Source organism: Aegilops tauschii, chromosome 3 (genome assembly GCF_002575655.3).
Source record: "Aegilops tauschii subsp. strangulata cultivar AL8/78 chromosome 3, Aet v6.0, whole genome shotgun sequence".
In the NCBI taxonomy this organism is placed as follows: Eukaryota; Viridiplantae; Streptophyta; class Magnoliopsida; order Poales; family Poaceae; genus Aegilops; species Aegilops tauschii.
In genome coordinates, this window is record NC_053037.3 from 2,306,832 (window position 1) to 2,324,949 (window position 18,118).

Here is an 18,118-nt window from a genome sequence, read left to right on the forward strand (position 1 = left end):
AAAGTCACCATTCTGAAACTGAGATTTAGAGCAAGGAAACATGATGTACGCACCGACGGCTTGACCAGAAGCCAGATCCAGATTATTTCCGGTGCACATATATTGGTCTGCAGCTAGAGATATTCAGTTAAAGCTTCAGTCGTGAAGGACAATCATCATGTGTTGCTTTATGTTGGAAAAGTATTTCACTTGCAGTTCTGACATTTTTCAGAAATCTGTTCATCACTAGCTTATTGGGCATTACTAGTAATAGCTCGATTTGACATAAGTGAGTCATGAGTTTTTACAATTCCTTGTCAATTACTAGATGAATTTTGATGAAAAAAATCTCTATTTGCAGCTATCCAGAGCTAGGTCTACAAATGGTACTTCCCTGAACTAAAAGATAAAAATTATAAGGTTGAATAGCTGTAGACTTTTGAGTTGCCATGATTGGTATTAGATATACAATCTTTTTCTAAGTTCAGGTCGTGTTACTGTTTTTTAAGTTCAAGGTTGTGAGAGTATGAATATTGATTATCTTCGTGATTGTAGTGGGAGTAACCAAATGTTATATAGTTTCTTTCAGGCTTACACCACATCACCAGTTGAGCCATGGAACCGATGTTTTCACCATGTTTCAGTCCAATAGACTTGTAAGTGACAACTGAGAACATGGTGCATTTCTATAACTGTTTTCCTTTCCACACAATTTTCAGAATCCTAACTGAAGTAGTTATACTAGCCATATCAGATTGCCACGGTAGGCCGGGCCGCCCTCTGGTCGCTCTGCATTTGGCGCCTGCCAGCGACATGAACAGCAACCTTGGTGTACATCTCAGTTAGGGTCAGAGGAAGATTGAAGCGTACTTCTTTCGTGCCATTTATATTACAGCCTATGGATAATAATGTTTCAGTCACTGGAGAGATTGCTGAATAGATGAAGTTGATGTAAAATTTCTGGTCACCTACAAATTAGGCTGCTCGAAGATCAAGTTCGGTAGTAATCAGCTTTCAAGTTAGGTAGCATTTAGTTTTTGAATGTGTAATTATATTCCTATAATATTGTTGATCAATTTATAATTTGTAACTTCTATAGGAAAAAAACTACCCTTGTACAATAATTATGTGTCTCAGGGCTTTGGTGGTGTACCTATGACACAGTTGAATAAGTGTTACGGATGATACACCTTCCTATTGATGTTGTCAAGTGGTACCTCTCAATAACATTGGAATTTTATAAAGCATCGGGTTGTATTAGTAGGATTGAACAGGAAATATTATCATGGTTGCATGAGTGTTTTGTCACCTCACAGTACATTGAGAAGGCCAGTGAAATAAACTTCTAAGAGTACCAAATATGTACATATAAAGAGTGTATTACGGAGCTATCTATTGATGTCGTCAAGTGCTTAGGGAATCGTCGGGGTTGGTTTTGTTCATCATTAACCCATTCTTTCAATTTTTCAGAGCTATCTATGGAAATATGATTACTTTCTTCCTCCGTGGGAAATTTTTACCACTGACATGGATAAGCCTCTGTTTATTTCCAACTAATATTTATTTAGTTCCTTGTAACATGTGGCTGATGGATTAGGAGATTACCTTTCAAACTAATGCTTCTCTTTTCAGCTTACAGTTTTTCTTCCTTATATTTTGCCATGCATCTCCCACAAAGAAACATGACAGAGAAGTCACGAGGAGCTGCAACATATGTGTACATGTAACAGTTCTCCAGGCCCTGGAACCTTTTCAGTAATCTTCGCTCAAACTGTAGGGTCATCCAGACGTGGATGTTGTAAAGGCTAACTGAAAATACAACAAAGTTTGTAGGGTCATCCGATGTGGATTTGGCAACCTCTAATTGGAAAACCAATGTCCGCAGTTTGGCATGGCCAAACCACTGCCCATCTCAAGATGGACGAGGGTGTTGTACTATAGAAACTTAGTTTTCTGTATAGATTGAATTTCTACGTGCCACTTTGTCAAGCAGTGCATCAAATTTATTGTCTTTGTGAAACTTTTTTGCGAGGTATCTCTGTGATTTACTCCCTCCGTTCCCAAATATAAGTCATTTTATATATTTCAACAAGTGACTACCTACGGAGCAAAATGAGTGAATCTACACTCTAAAATATGTCTACATACATCCATATGTTGTAGTCCATTTAAAATATCTAAAAAAACTTATATTTAGGAACGGAGGGAGTATATGTGAACTCAGATCATCTTTGCTCCTTGTTAGACTGATGTAGTTATGTCATTCTTATGTGGCGTAATATGCCATTCTGGTAATTTTTATGTCTTGGCAACAATGCTCAGGAATATTTTTGTGTCTGGTCTAGAGCTAATGAGTAGAAAACGCTGATGAGTAGAAAACACAGCGTGATGATCCGGTAGACAACTTGTTGTGTGGAACACTGGAGGAAACTGCAGAGCATAAATCCAAGACCTAGAAAGCATCATGATTTTTCTCCGATACACTGAACAGGACACTTACTGACAAGCCTATCACACTAGGCAGAAAACACACGCTAATTAGAGAAAAACTTCCAATAGTACTTCTGAAAAGAAATTTGACAAGCACTCACATGAGACGATTTTACCAACAAAATAATTCAAGGTAAATGCATTGCACCCGAATAATGTATTCACTATACATCAAGAATAATACAACACTACCGGAATAACCTTATATGCCTACGGCCATATCTATGCCGACGGCTGCCGTAGGCATAGATAAAGCTATGCCGACGGCCTGGGGAATACTGTCGGCATAGAAAAGCCGTCGGGATAGCTCCATGTATGCCTACGGCAACAGTAGGCATAGTAAGGCCGTCGGCATACATCGATCTATGCCTACGACAGCCGTAGACATAGTTAGGCCGTCGGCATAGAGGTGGCCCTGGTGGCCCGGGGACTGCAGACGGCGGGCTGACGCCGTCAAATCTATGCCGACGGCCCTGACGGCGGCCGGCGGCATAAATATCATCTTTTTTTTTACTGGGAGCTGCCATGTCGCAGAGCTATGCCGATGGCAAAGCCGTAGGCATAGTTTTCCATCTATGCCTACGACAAGGCCGTAGGCATAGCCCCGCCACGTGGCGCCTTCTAGTAGCCCCAAGAACTATGCCTACGGCATGGCCGTAGGCATGTATATCATCTGTTTTTTTATTTTAAATTATTTTTGTTTTTTTAAGTTAAAATTTGAATGATTTAAATCAAACTTATCTAAATTTAAACATACACAAATTATGCATCGAGTTGGGGTAGAATTTTCCATGGATGATGAATATCCAATTTGTTTTTATTTTTTAGTATGTTAGAAATGTGACCTCATGTACTTTTGCATATAGGTCTTTATACTTTGTTAAAATCATAAGTAATTGATACTTGGATTGATTTTGAAAAAATTTATATAGTTTTTTTTATCAGAATCTTGAAAGGATTCTGTTAGTATGCTATGTTTCAAATTTGAACAAACTTAAATCATGTTTGCTTCAAATTTACAGAAAGCACCCTTTTGTTTTGAATTTTTTGTATATTTTTCATTCCTTGGCCAATCGAGACAAATTTTATATCTACATCCATCAGATTGTTTCAAGGATTGTGGTGGCAGGCGCAAACACCCGACAACCGGCTCCAGAGTGTGACCCCTTCATGGACGACGATGCCGTCGGCACTTGAAGGGGGAAAACGGCCACGTTGGGTCGACATAGAGGGAATCTTATGGCCAGGGGCCTTCGGGGGCTAGCTATGCCACCAAATCTTGTGCTGGATCCTCTTACATGTTTGGAAGTGTGGTGTCAGGTGCAAACACCCGTCATGCGTCTTCGAAGTCTGACCCCCTTCACGGAAGACACTGCCGTCGGCACTTGGAGGGGGAAACGGCCGTGTCGGGTCGACACAAGGGGGATCCGATGGTGGGTTGGGCCTAGACCTTGTTCTGAAATGTTCCTATGGGCTGACCTATCACAACCAGGTGGAAATGTCCGTTGGTCATAGGCCGTCCAGTGAAAGTCAAAGGCCTAGATCTCCGGGTCAACGGGGCTAGGGTTAGGCCGTTCGGGGGCCTTCGGGGGTAGCAATGCCACCAAAACATGCATTTGTGTCTTAATATATGTATACAAGTGTGATGGAGGGTTGAAATAACCAACGGAGTAATCGGGTAGCACACTTCCTTCACAAAATCGGACACGTTCTCTCTCGATAACCAGATACTACCTTGGAGATGGTGTAGTTTACAAGTGGACTCTGGTCAGGCTTCTGTGGAACATGCTCAAACTTTTACCACACCCTACAAGGGCCATATGACTACACCATGCCAGGTCCCGAGGATTTTCGGCATCGTATGGTTTCCCATGGATTTCAACGGCTAGATCCGGCATGCCGCCGAGGTACATTCGCCTCCCGGTGGTGGGGCATGCCCCTCCTTGGGTTGCACTAGGCCTACACATACTGCAAAGACATCATATATTATTTGACAAACCAATTCTGGACATCATTTCAGGTGGCCGCCGTGCAGATCTGCAATTTCCCGCATTGAAACCCTACAAATGCAGTAAATGTCTCAAATATTGCAGGCTGGCCCGAAAAATGCCATGCACTGGCACGTGTCATGCAATGGCTCCCTTTGTGAGCACGAGAAGTTTCGAGGCCAACGGAGCAACGGGCAATACACTTCCTTCACAAACCGGACACGTTCGCTCTCGATAGCCAGATACTACCTAGGAGATGGTGTAGTTTACAAGCAACCTCCGATCAGGCTTCTGTGAAACGCGCTAAAACTTTCACCGCACCCTACAAGGCCATATGAAAACATTGTGTCAGGTCCTGAGGCAATACGCAGCTCCGGAGTGTGGCCCCCCTCACGGACGGCGATGACACTGAAGTAATGTTTTTCAGTTTTGGTATTGCATGAATATTCTTGAACGCTCAGAGCGAGATCAATTCAGTGTCATCCTACACGCAGCTTCGGAGTGTGACCCCCATCACGGACGGCACTGCCGCCAGCACTTGGAGGGGGGAGACAACCACGTCGGGTCGACACGGGAGGAAATCTTGTGGTGGGTTGGGCCCGGACCTTGTTCTGTAGAGTTCGTATGGAATGACCTATCACAACCAAATGGAAAAGAACGTTGGTCAAAGTCCGTCCGGCGAAAGTCAAAGGCCTAGATCTTCAGGTAAATGAGGCCATGCTTAGGGCGGTCGTGGGCCTTGGGGGTAGCAATGCCACTAAGTGTGATGGGATGTTTAAATAGGCAATATGCAGCTTCGAAGTGTGCCCCCCTCACGGATGGCGATGACACCGTAGTAATGTTCTGCGGTCTTCGGCGGCTAGCAATGCCACTAGAACTTGCGTTGGATCATCTTACATGTCTGAATGTGTGGTGGTAGGCGTGACCACCTGGCACGCAACTCCCAAGTGTGACCCCTTCATGGACGCCACTGTCGCCAGCACTTGGAGGGGGGAAATGGCCACGTCGGGTCAGCCCGAAGGAAATCTTGTGATGGGTTGGGCTAATACCTTGGTCTGACATGTTCCCATGGGCTGAGCTATCACAACATAGATTCCGAGCCGAAAGAGGTCGACAACATGCATATCTCATGGAACATCGTACTCGTCGTGCATCACCCACCCATCGCGAAGGAAGATATATGATGTTGACCATCACACGTGTTCATGTTCGGCCTCACAACCCCCTCCAAGTTGCATGTGTAGCAGTTGTGAGGAGGACGACGACGAACGCCGGTTCTTCCTCGACCTCCATGACGCGAGCCGACAGTTAATTTGAGTTTCGTGTTTTGAAAGCCGAACGAAAAGTGTGGGCTCTGCTCGACACCATGCCGTGTTCCAAAAGCGAGATGAAACATGCACGCAATGCTTTCGAAATCCAGCCCATCGGCCCGCCAACCATATATCATTTCCTTTCGTTTTCACCGGAAAAAAAAACAACCCGCGAATAAAATCAGAATTAGAAAAAAGAAAGAAAAATAATCAAGAGAAAGACCCACACACTCAATTTCAGTTTCACTTATTCTCATTGGTGGATCCATTTGTGCCACGGATCGATGACCTGGCTCACATCCTACCGTCCATTTGTGCCCAGGAATCCTACAATCCCACATCCATCCATCCATCCGACCCACTGAACGCACCAACACACACACTCTCTCTCTCTCTCTCTCTCTCTCTCTCTCTCTCTTTCTCTCTCTCGCTCGAACCCACCCAAACCCTCGTCGCCTCCTCTCTCCCCCCGAACCCCTCTATCTCTCTCGCCGCCGCCACCCACGCCGCCCGGTTCCTGCGAGCTCCGGCCGCGCGCAGCACGCCGGCGAGATCCCCTTGGTCCGCGTCTGCCTTACCTCCATGCAGATCCGCGGCTCCCCAACTGGCTAGGGTTTTGCATCCCCTTTTGTTCACCGGGATCCGCCACGGCAGGCCACGGAGAGGCCATAGGTGACCGGATCCAGCACTGGTAAGCCCCTCCCCCTCCTTCTTCACCCACCATCTCCTCCTCACCTCACCTCATCTTCTCTTCCTTCTCTGCAGGTCGCCATGGGCGTGCCGGCGACGACGGCAGGAGGGGCGCACCTCCGTTGGGCGGGACGCCGCCATGGAGATGGATTCCCTTGTCCCCCACCACGCAGCGGCACCATGGAGCCTCCCAGCACCCCAAACCCTAGCGGAGAGAGAGGAGCTGCTCCTAGTACAGCACGCCATGGAAGGTTTTTTTTGGGTCTTTTTGTTGTTGTTTCTCTTCCCAATCTAAACATGTGGAAGGCCCTTTTCCTCACCATGATTTATTCATCTCCCCTTCCTCTGTTTTGTGCAGGTTGCTCTAATGGCGAAGCTTCTTCTGCAGGATGCCCTCCACCCCTCCCCTGCATCCACCTCCTACCACCATACATGGTGAGCTACAACCTCTCTTTCTAGCCCTTGCAAATCTGATCTGGAGTAGACATCAATTGCAATTGTCATGGACACTACATAACAGCAAGTATTGGTTCAGTTTTTGTGTGAAATTCGATTGTCATTGTGCTTTTTGATGCTTGCTTCAGAAAAATGAAATCATGGGTAGATAGAAGATGGAAACAGTGAGCTTCCTTTCAAGTTAGTAATACTAAAAATCATTTGGCTCATCAATTTTTCATGTCTTGTGTTAAATCCACTCCATTGCAATCTGGCTATGTATGGATGGTTTGGTACAGTTTGCCATGGATGAGTATAGGTAGTTACGTACACATGTGCTCTGCAGTTTTAGTTCTTCTTGTGTTGCTGCACTTAGTCTAGAGATACAACAACATTAGTTAGGTCCATGGACGGATGGATTAACACATACAGCTAGCAGTGCTAGCAACAACAACAAAATAACCTTCTGATTGATTATGTTGACGCTAGCATGCTCTATTAGTTTTGGAGCCCAACCATGGACTGTACGTACTAAGCTAGCTCAAGCACACACACAGGCAGCTTGATTTATTTCTGTAGATACTAGCAGCAGCATGCGTGTCTCCTATACTAGCTTGCTTAATTTCTGTACTAGATCAACGACACTAGCACTTACTTGTTTGTTAGATTCGGAGGAGCAGGCATCCTCCATGGACGATGATGACAACCAGGTCATCCACCGCCACGACGACGCCCCGCACATGGTCCAACTCGACTACAACATCCACCGCGTGACGGCGACGTGGTCGTGTGCGACATCGACTACAACCTCCTCTCCTGTGAATCGGTCTCCTACCTCTAGCTCCCGCTCTTGTGCTGCTATATTAGTACCTTGCTCTGTTTCATGCGCAAGGGTGATTTTGTTTGTGCTTGCCGTGCTTGTGTCATGGAAAAGATCATTCCTATTTATTTGTGCTCTGTTTTGTTTATTATCACGAGTTGCAAAATTAGTAGTGGGAAGTAAACTTTTGTTAACTTGTTGGTTGAACCAATGGAACTACTGTTATATTTGATTTGTTGCTTAACTAGTGGTGCAATGATGGGAGCGAATGATTGCATGACCCTAATCACTAGTAGAAAACAGGGCTTAGGTCACAGGACAGTTTTCATATTAGCCCCAGTTCAGTCACGAACCAGGACTAATGTAAGCATTGGTCCCGGTTCGTGCGGCCAGGGGCCTGCCGGGCCTCGTGGGGGCATTGGTCCCGGTTCGTCCGGACCCTTTGGTCCCGGTTGATGGGACAAACCGGGACCAATGGGCCACGCTCCTGGCCCACCACCCTTTAGTCCCGGTTCATACCACAAACCGGGACTAAAGGGCTGGTCCTAGTTGCGGCCAGTGTTTAGTCCCACCTCGCCAACCGAAGGGTGCTCACACCAGTTTATAAGCCCGTCCCTCTATGCCTTGTTGAGCTTCTCTTAAAGTGAAAATAGATGCCCTTATACAGGGAATTTCACCTAAATTCACAGTAAATTGAAATTTACTGTGAATTTAGGTTTAATTTTCTCTATAAGCGCATCTATGTTTATTTTTTTATATTTATAAAATAAATATACCTTAATAAAATAAATAAAACTAAATAAACCTTAATAAAATAAAATAAAATAAACTATAGTAACTACAATAAATAAACCTTAATAAATTAAGTAAAAATAGCAGCAGTAAAATAAATAAAAATAGCAGCAGTAAAATAAATAAAAATAAAATAATTAAAGTAAAATACATAAGTAATTAGAAATAAAATAAATAAGTTTTTTGTTGTAAGTAGAAACAAAACAAAACAAATAAAGCAAAAGAGAAAAAAAACATGAGCCATCAACTCCATAACCGCCATATCTAGGATAGAGAAGGGTGATCCCTTGGAGTGGGATTCACATACAGTTGCCCGTAACATCTACCATTCGAGCCTAGCAGGTGGAACTCGGATCTGTCAACAGTGTCAAAGCGGCAAATAGCAGGCGGAGGAGAAGCCACCGATGTCATGTGTAGATCCCTTCTAGGTCTTGCGGATCGTGCTATTACAGCAATTTGGTTGGTTGATCCCAAAAAAAAAAGAATTTGGTTGGTTTTCTTGAAGCCCTAGCTTGTTGTGCCGTCCTATTCTCTCAATCAATTTAGCAAATGCTACTACAGTACAGTAAAGGGCACAAAGAAAAAGCACGCAGTGAAGGAAAATACCTCCATATCAAAGCTGCTACTTCTCTTGTTGGTTATCAGGATGTGGATATGTAGAATTTTCTCTAGCCATGGCAACAGACATGCATTCATCGAGGGGGTTCACTACAGAACAAAATAAATGCTGACGTTAGTTGTTGAGGGTACGTTTGACATCCCTGAGAGACTAGATAATGAAAAGATGAATCGTCAAACCTGGATGAACAAAGACGCTACCAAGTGGATGAATCTGATGGCCTGTCCTTCCTTGAAGATCATGCGTCCTCCCTTGAAGGCGCCACCAGGGCCATGGACGCCTCATACACCGCCGCCGACGTGTTGTAGTGATGAGGTATCGTGCAGGATCTGACACAGGATCACCTTCAGGCAAGATGAATAGGTCTTCAGGGGCACGACGGCTGGCCACAGCAGGCCCCTGCCATGGACGGCGCCGCCCGAGCCACAGCCGCTCGCCAGCTCGCCTCTGGAGCAGTCCAAGCTTATCCGCGAGCTCGTCCACTAGTGCCCGTCGCCGCCACGACGTCCTGCAGGCTAGAGAACGGCGGTTCGCCGTTCTTATCCACGGCCGCCGTTGGAACCGACTCCGGCCGCCTATATAAGAAGCCCCCGAGTCCGTCCAGTCCCTCAGGCGACCTCAAGCCACCCTACCTAGCACCCCCATAGCAGGCAATCGACCAGGGAGGGTTTTCTTCCCCATCTCCGGCCAGTACAGCTGCCGCCGCCCTCCGGTCCATTCAGTCGCAACCAGAGCCCCCCCGTCCGTATAGCACCACCATCCTCCTCCCCTCGACCGTGCGGAGCCGCCCAAACCCTCAGCTGCGTCGGGGAACCACCATAGGCCAAAGCCCCAAACCTCCCGAAGCTGCCGTCCGCCGCGGAGCTCGCCGCCGGCGACTCCCTCCATCCCCGCCACCTCCTCGACCACCGGGAGAACCGCCCCGGCCTGGCGGATCCATCCCCGCCCTCAGGACCCCGCGAGGAGCCGCCATTCGCCGGTGTTGATCGCCGGAGCCCCACCTCTGTTCGGCCAGAGGAGGAAGGAGGCGGGGGCGACTGGTCAAACCTGACCAGTGGGCCCAAGGGATTGGTGACGACGGCGGCGGCGAGCGAGCGGGAGGGTGGCGGCGGCTGCGTGCGAGTGGGAGGCCGGAGGATCACCACTCATTGTGCTCGACATATCACTACAAGAAACCTGTTAATCCATGACGATTTCTAATGACATTTTTGGAAACTCTCATCGATGACCTGGTAAAACCCCACAAGCCCGGTGAAAGCCCGCTAAAGCCCGTCTAACCGTTCCCGTATAAAAACTTAACCCTAAATTCCCTCCTCGGCCCCTGCATCGTGTCCCACAGCACGTCGCCACCCCTCGTCCCTCCCACAGCTCGTAAACCTTAATAAAATAAAATAAAATAAACTATAGTAACTACAATAAATAAACCTTAATAAATTAAGTAAAAATAGCAGCAGTAAAATAAATAAAAATAGCAGCAGTAAAATAAATAAAAATAAAATAATTAAAGTAAAATACATAAGTAATTAGAAATAAAATAAATAATTTTTTTGTTGTAAGTAGAAACAAAACAAAACAAATAAAGCAAAAGAGAAAAAAAACAGAGGAAAAAAATTATGCCACCTACTGGGCCACCACGCCCTGAATACGACTAGAAACCCATCCATGGGCCAGGATTTAGGCCCGCAGAAGGCCCAGTAGGCCCACAGGCAAATAGTGACAGAATTGGCCCGTACGCCTGCATTTGAGAGGAGCTCGAAGTGGTCAGCGCAGCTGCGCTTATAAACCATTGTCGAAGCCTCTCGGCTAGCGAGGTGGGACTAAACATCCCACCGCACCGCGCCAGTTCCAGCACAAGGCCTTTGGTCCCGGTTGGTGCCACCAACCGGGACTAAAGGGGGCATTGGTCCCGGTTCGTGGCACCAACCGGGACCAAAGGCCTTTAGTCCCGGTTGGTGCCACCAACCGGGACCAATGAGTTCCCTATATATACCCCATCGCCACAGCAGAGCACTCCAGAGTGCTCTGTTTTTTCTGGCCGGCGAGGGGAGGGCATTTGGGTGCTCTAGCTCACCTCCTATGCACATGAGGTGTTCCATGAAATGTCTGAGACACACTAGTTAATCTTTGTCCTCTCGAAACTCGACCTCCGAGCTCCATTTTCCCCGAGATTTGTCTAGGTTTAGCGGTCCGTCACGTCCCGTCCCCGTCTTCACCGCCGTCGATCGCCCGCGCCGATCTCGTCGCCAGCAGCACCGTGCACTACAGGAATCAGCTATTTTGCCGTCTGCCACGGCGGACGGCAAAGGCCTTTGCCGTCAGCCGCGGACGGCAAAAGGCCCCGGCAAAGTAGGCTACGGTAAAGAGCTACTTTGCCGTCTGCTTCCGGGCGGCTGACGGCAAAGGCCCTTTGCCGTCTGCCGCGGACGGCAAAGAGAGCGGACGACAATAATTGCGCTGTCAGTCTGTTAAGTGGATAACGGCAGGCCTTTGCCGTCCGCGGCAGACGGCAAACTTTCTAGTGTCTTTGCCGTCCGCCGTTGATGTCATCTACACGTCACTACATGGCAGGCCTTTGCCGTCCGCCGCTGACGGCAAAATTGTTTACTCTTTGCCGTCTGCCACTGTAGGCAAACTGACCAAATGGGTCAGCTCCCAGGAAGCACAGCTGGATGCCACGTGGCTTCTTTGCCGTCAGCGGCAGACAGCAAAGAGCCCGTTGCCGTCGGTGGCAGACGGCAAAGAGCCTGCATATTGGCTCTTTTTTCTGTTTTTTATTAAATCCAACAATTTTCACAGCAAATATATATGACATAATATAGATATATTTCACAGGCATTCATATCACATACATCCAGCACATAAGTTCCATACATTCATACATAAGCAAGTTCAATCCATTCATACATAAGCAAGTTCCATCCATCAATTCATACATAAACAAGTTCCATCCATACATAAACAAGCACTCCATAGCAAGCTAGCTTCCATGAAGTGAATGAAATCTGCAAAATGGCAAAATAAGAAAGTTAGAAATAGTTGACTAGAATAAGAAGACTAGAACAAGAAGAGTAGAACAAGAAGAAGACTAGAACAAGAAGAGTATGTCATTTATGTGCTAACTTACGTGAAATGGATCATATATGAGCTAACTAAGTTGAAATTGGTCGTTTATGAGCTAGCTAAGGTGAAATGGATCATTTATGAGCTAACTTAGTTGAAATGGGTCGTTTATGAGCTAACTAAGGTCAAATGGATCGTTTTTGAGGTAACTAAGGTGAAATGGATCATTTTTTAGCTACCTTAGGTGAAATGGATCATTTATGAGCTAACTTAGTTGAAATGGATCGTTTTTTAGCTAACTTAGGTGAAATGGATCATTTATGAGCTAATTTAGTTGAAATAGATCTTTTTGAGCTAACTTAGGTGAAATGGATCATTTAAGAGCTAATTTAGGTGAAATGGATCGTTTTTGAGCTAACTAGGTGAAATCGATCGTTTATGAGCTAAATTAGTTGAAATGGATCGTTTATGAGATAACCTAGGTAAGATGGGTCATTTTGGAGTTAACCTAGGTGAAATGGGTCATTTTAAAGCTAACGTAGGTAAAATGGATCATTTAGGAGCTAATCTAGGTAAAATGGGTCATTTTTGAGCTAACTTGGATGAACTGGATCATTTATAAGCTAACCAAGGTAAAATGGGTCATTTTAGAGCTAACTTAGGTAAAATGGATCGTTTATGAGGTAACTAAGCTAATTATGCAATTTTTGACATAAGTAAGCTAAGTACAGATCGTTTAAGAGCTATCTTAGGTAAAATGGATGGTTTTGGAGGTCAGTAAGCTTATTAAGTCATTTTGGAGGAGAAGAAGCTAAGTCTAGGTCATTATGGTAAGCATTGGAGGAAATAAAGCTAAGTCTAGGTCTTTATGCATGTGTTAAGAAAAACACTAGATAAACTTACCATGATCCAGGAGGTGTAGGAGCGGGCTGGCTCGGGTCGGTAGCTGGAGAAGGATCGTGCGATGCTTGTCTGGAGTTACGCTGCACCAAAGATCATTTCCAATGTCTTGTTAGCATGATGACACTCAAATGTTAAGACTAGCAAGTAATGTCCATTCAAATTAAACTCACCGTGGTCCCAGGAGCAATCACTGGCATCGGCGGAGCGGTCTGACCGGTCTTCTCGCACACAGACTGCACATTTGGTTTTGACGACTCAGTCATACTAGTTAGTAATGAGACAAACACTACATGAATGTTTTGGCTAATCTGCAGAAGAAACTTACCACAAGGAGCTCGTACATGGCCCTTGCCTGCATGTCATTCCGTGCCCTCTCCTCCTCCAACATCTTTGTCGTCCTCTCCTCCAACTCCCGCTGCCTCTCCGCCGCCTCCGCCAAAAGTTTCTCCGTTCTATCTCTCTCACTCTGTATAGCAGCCTGCAACACCACTGACATGACCATTTGTAATCATCGAAGTCCGAATCCCGAGCATCATCGAAGTATTGCACCATGTTTTCCATCCCGGTACCATGCTCGTCAGTGCGACGACGATCCACCTCAGCTCGGTCACATTGGGCAGACTCACCATGAAATGTCCACACCGTATAATCGGGGGTAAAACCACTGTTCTGTAGGTGTTTGCCCATTTCAGCCTCTGTCCTCTTTTCCCAATTGCCGCACCGTAAACAGGGGCACCAGGTTTTCCTCTGGCCATTTGCAAATGCGGCTCGCACAAACCCCTTGGTTTTTGTGAACCATTCAGTGCTCCATTTGTTCTGACCAGTGTGACCGGTGTACATCCACGCACGATCACTCATCTTGACTTTCAGAGCTACTAGACACACAACAAATATATATATATATATAATTCACCATGTATATATTCATCAGTTGATCTATTTTGTCAATTTTATTACGTCCATGCAACCTACACTCTAATAGGTAATGATAGGTCCTAATCCCACCCGAGTATGTTTAGATTGGGTCCATTTTTGCATGCTATGCTCCGGATCCTACGCAAAATTTCGGCAGCACCTCCCCGCTGTTCTCCTGATACACGTCTCTGCAATAAACAGAGAGGATGTGTACCCGGAGAACAACAGGGGAGGCACTGACGAAACTTAAGCGTCAGATCCGGAGCAAAGCATATGGGAAAACGAACCCAATCTAAACATACTCGGGCTGTCCATGGATAGCGTTGGACAATTCGAAAGAATCAAGGTTATAAATATGCAAATGCATGCATATTTATAACTATGACGCTTTCGAACGGGAGACACATATTGGTTACGCATACTGATGATTCAAGACACATATATAGATAGCTATCAAGTTTCATCGGCACGAACACCTGAACAGAGCAAATAATTAACGGTGGAGGAGGACATGTCATTTGTGCTCACCCACGAACGAAGGGGCAGAGCTCGTCAAACGCACGGCGAGGTCGTCGACCACCAAACCTCGAAGCGATGAAACAACTGCTCCTTCTCCTTCTTCTTCTTCTTCTTCTTCTCCTCCTTCTCCTCCTTCTCCTCCTTCTCCTCCTCTTCTTCTAATTATTCTTATTTTTTTATTACTAAACATAAACCTAAAACTAAACTAAACCTAAGACCAAACTAAAATTAATCTAAACTAAACAAAATATAAAACCAAACTAACAGTAATCTAAACTAAACTAAATCTAAAACTAAACTAAAAGTAATCTAAACTAAAAAACAGAAAAAAAAATGAAAAAAAAGGAGAAGAGGGGTGCAACCGGGGCTCACCTGCGGCAGGGGTGGGAGGCCTGTGGCACGCTGGCAGGGCCCAGGGGCGCCGGGCGGTGGGGTTGCTCGCCGACGGAGGGGCGCTGGCCGGGCGATGGTGGCGACGGGGCCACAGCTCTGGGGCGGCGGGGTGGCGCTGGCCGGGCGGAGGGGTGGGGGGCGACGGGGCGGAGGGGTGGGGGGCGACGGTTCGGAGGGGGCGACGGGGCGGAGGGGTGGGGGGCGACGGGGCGGAGGGGGCGGCGGGCGGCGGGTGGGGGGGCGACGGGGCGGAGGGGGCGACGGGGCGGCGGCGGGCGGCGGGTGGCGGGGCGACGGGGCGGGGGGCGGGGGCGGCGGCGGCGGCGGCGGGGTGGGATGTGGTGGCGGGGCGCGTCGGGGAGGAGAGAGGGAGAGAAGAGAGAGTAACGGGCGGGGGGTAGGGGCCGTTAGGTACTCTCCTCTTTGCCGTCCGCCAATCTTTGCCGTCCGCCTTTGTCTCTTTGCCGTCTGCTAGCAGACGGCAAAGAGGTGGGGCGTTAAGTTTTTTCCAAACGGGCGGGGGGTGGGGGCCACCTCTCTCTTTGCCGTCTGCCAGCGGACGGCAAAGAGCTCGCAGATGGCAAAGACCTGTTTTGTCGTCTGCCATTTCTTTGCCGTCTGCTTTTGGGTAGCTGATGGCAAAGAGCTTCTTTGCCGTCAGCTAGCAGACGGCAAAGAGCTGGCAGATGGCAAATTAGCTGATTCCAGTAGTGGTGGTGAAGCCTCTTGTTCTTATCTTCTTTCTGAAAGGAAAAAATTCTTACTTTAGATAGTTACTTGTCTAATTTTGTTACTTTTATTATTCCTTCTTATTACATAGTGCGATGGTTTTGGTATCTGCCCCGTCGGCCCTCGTCCTATCTATTATTATTCCTTCTTATGATTCGGATGTGGTATATATTATCTTTTTATAACTATTTGGTTCATTTATTGTTTATGACAAATATACCGACCAACGTGACATAGATTTTATTTATCTAGGAGGTGGTTGAACCGGAAATTCTAACCGACCCTATTGTCGAGAGGTTAAATTTAGTTGAAGAAGAAAACAATTACTTGAAGGAAAAAATAAAAAAAAATTGAGGAGGAGAAGATGATATTGGAGTTGCATGTTGCGGATGTCGTCGATGATCACAAGATCAAGATGGATGCAATGCGCTTGAAGATTAGAAAGATTAGAAAATATGCCATTCATACCGAGGCTTGGTATCATTATGCCGTTGGATCAATTGTTACCTTGGTTGCGATTATGATCGCATTTGTTTTCGCATTGAAATGTTTTACATAGTTTCAACGTATGGTTTAATTAATTAGATGCTCTGGAGAGCTATATATATGTTGTTAGATGAGAACTATGTATGTACTTTGGTTCTAATGTGATGATGAACTTCTATTAATTTGGTCACTTAATTATCTATTCATGATGTTCTGTAATGGTTTTTGACACACTTAATTATATATAATGCACGCAGATGAACCGGCAATGGATGTACGGTGACAGACACACCTCCGAGTACATTAAGGGCGTGCATGATTTTCTCGAAGTGGCTGAGGCAAACAAGCAGAATGGTTTTATGTGTTGTCCATGCCCTATATGTGGGAATACGAAGTCTTACTCTGACCGGAAAATCCTTCACATCCACCTGCTTTACAAGGGTTTCATGCCACACTATAATGTTTGGACGAGGCACGGAGAAATAGGGGTTATGATGGAAGACGGCGAAGAAGAAGAGGACGTTGACAACTATGTGCCCCCTGAATACGGTGATGCTGCAACGGGGGAAGCTGCTGAAGATCAAGAGGAACCAGACGATGCGCCCAATGATGCTGCAAGGGGGGAAGCTGCTGAAGATCAAGAGGAACCAGTGCCCGATGATGACGATCTCCGCCGGGTCATAGTCGATGCAAGGACGCAATGCGAAAGTCAAAAGGAGAAGCTGAAGTTCGATCGCATGTTAGAGGATCACAAAAAAGGGTTGTACCCCAATTGCGAAGATGGCAACACAAAGCTCGGTACCGTACTGGAATTGCTGCAGTGGAAGGCAGAGAATGCTGTGCCTGACAAAGGATTTGAGAAGCTATTGAAAATATTGAAGAAGAAGCTTCCAAAGGATAACGAATTGCCCGACAGTACATACGCAGCAAAGAAGGTCGTATGCCCTCTAGGATTGGAGGTGCAGAAGATACATGCATGCCCTAATGACTGCATCCTCTACCGCGGTGCGTACAAGGATCTGAACGCATGCCCGGTATGCGGTGCATTGCAGTATAAGATCAGACGAGATGACCCTGGTGATGTTGACGGCGAGCCCCCCAGGAAGAGGGTTCCTGTGAAGGTGATGTGGTATGCTCCTATAATACCACGGTTGAAACGTCTGTTCAGAAACGAAGAGCATGCCAAGTTGATGCGATGGCACAGTGAGGACCGTAAGAAAGACGGGAAGTTGAGAGCACCCGCTGACGGGTCGCAGTGGAGAAAAATCGAGAGAAAGTACTGGGCTGAGTTTGCAGCTGACCCAAGGAACGTATGGTTTGGTTTAAGCGCGGATGGCATTAATCCTTTCGGAGAGCAGAGCAGCAAACACAGCACCTGGCCCGTGACTCTATGTATGTATAACCTTCCTCCTTGGATGTGCATGAAGCGGAAGTTCATTATGATGCCAGTTCTCATCCAAGGCCCTAAGCAACCCGGCAACGACATTGATGTGTACCTAAGGCCATTAGTTGAAGAACTTTTACAGCTGTGGAATGGAAACGGTGTACGTACATGGGATGAGCACAAACAGGAGGAATTTAACCTGCACGCGTTGCTGTTTGTAACCATCAACGATTGGCCCGCTCTCTGTAACCTTTCAGGACAGACAAACAAGGGATACCACGCATGCACGCACTCTCTAGATGACACTCAAAGTATATACCTGGACAAAAGCAGGAAGAATGTGTACCTGGGCCATCGTCGATTTCTTCCGACCAACCATCAATGTCGAAAGAAAGGCAAGCATTTCAAAGGCGAGACAGATCACCGGAAGAAGCCCGCCATGCGTACCGGTGATCACGTACTTGCTATGGTCAATGATTTACACGTAATCTTTGGAAAGGGTCCCGGCGGACTAGCTGTTCCGAATGACGCTGAGGGACACGCACCTATGTGGAAGAAGAAATCTATATTTTGGGACCTACCCTACTGGAAAGACCTAGAGGTCCG

At 46.6% G+C, this 18,118-nt stretch overlaps 1 long non-coding RNA gene across 1 annotated transcript; it reads left to right on the plus strand.

Annotated features, from left to right (window-relative positions):
- Nucleotides 1-6,175: 6,175 nt before the first annotated feature.
- LOC120975258 (uncharacterized) lies at nucleotides 6,176-7,956 on the plus strand. The gene is made up of 4 exons (XR_005771045.3): nucleotides 6,176-6,458; nucleotides 6,533-6,708; nucleotides 6,816-6,892; nucleotides 7,559-7,956. It is a non-coding gene; the product is annotated as an uncharacterized lncRNA (long non-coding RNA).
- Nucleotides 7,957-18,118: the final 10,162 nt, after the last annotated feature.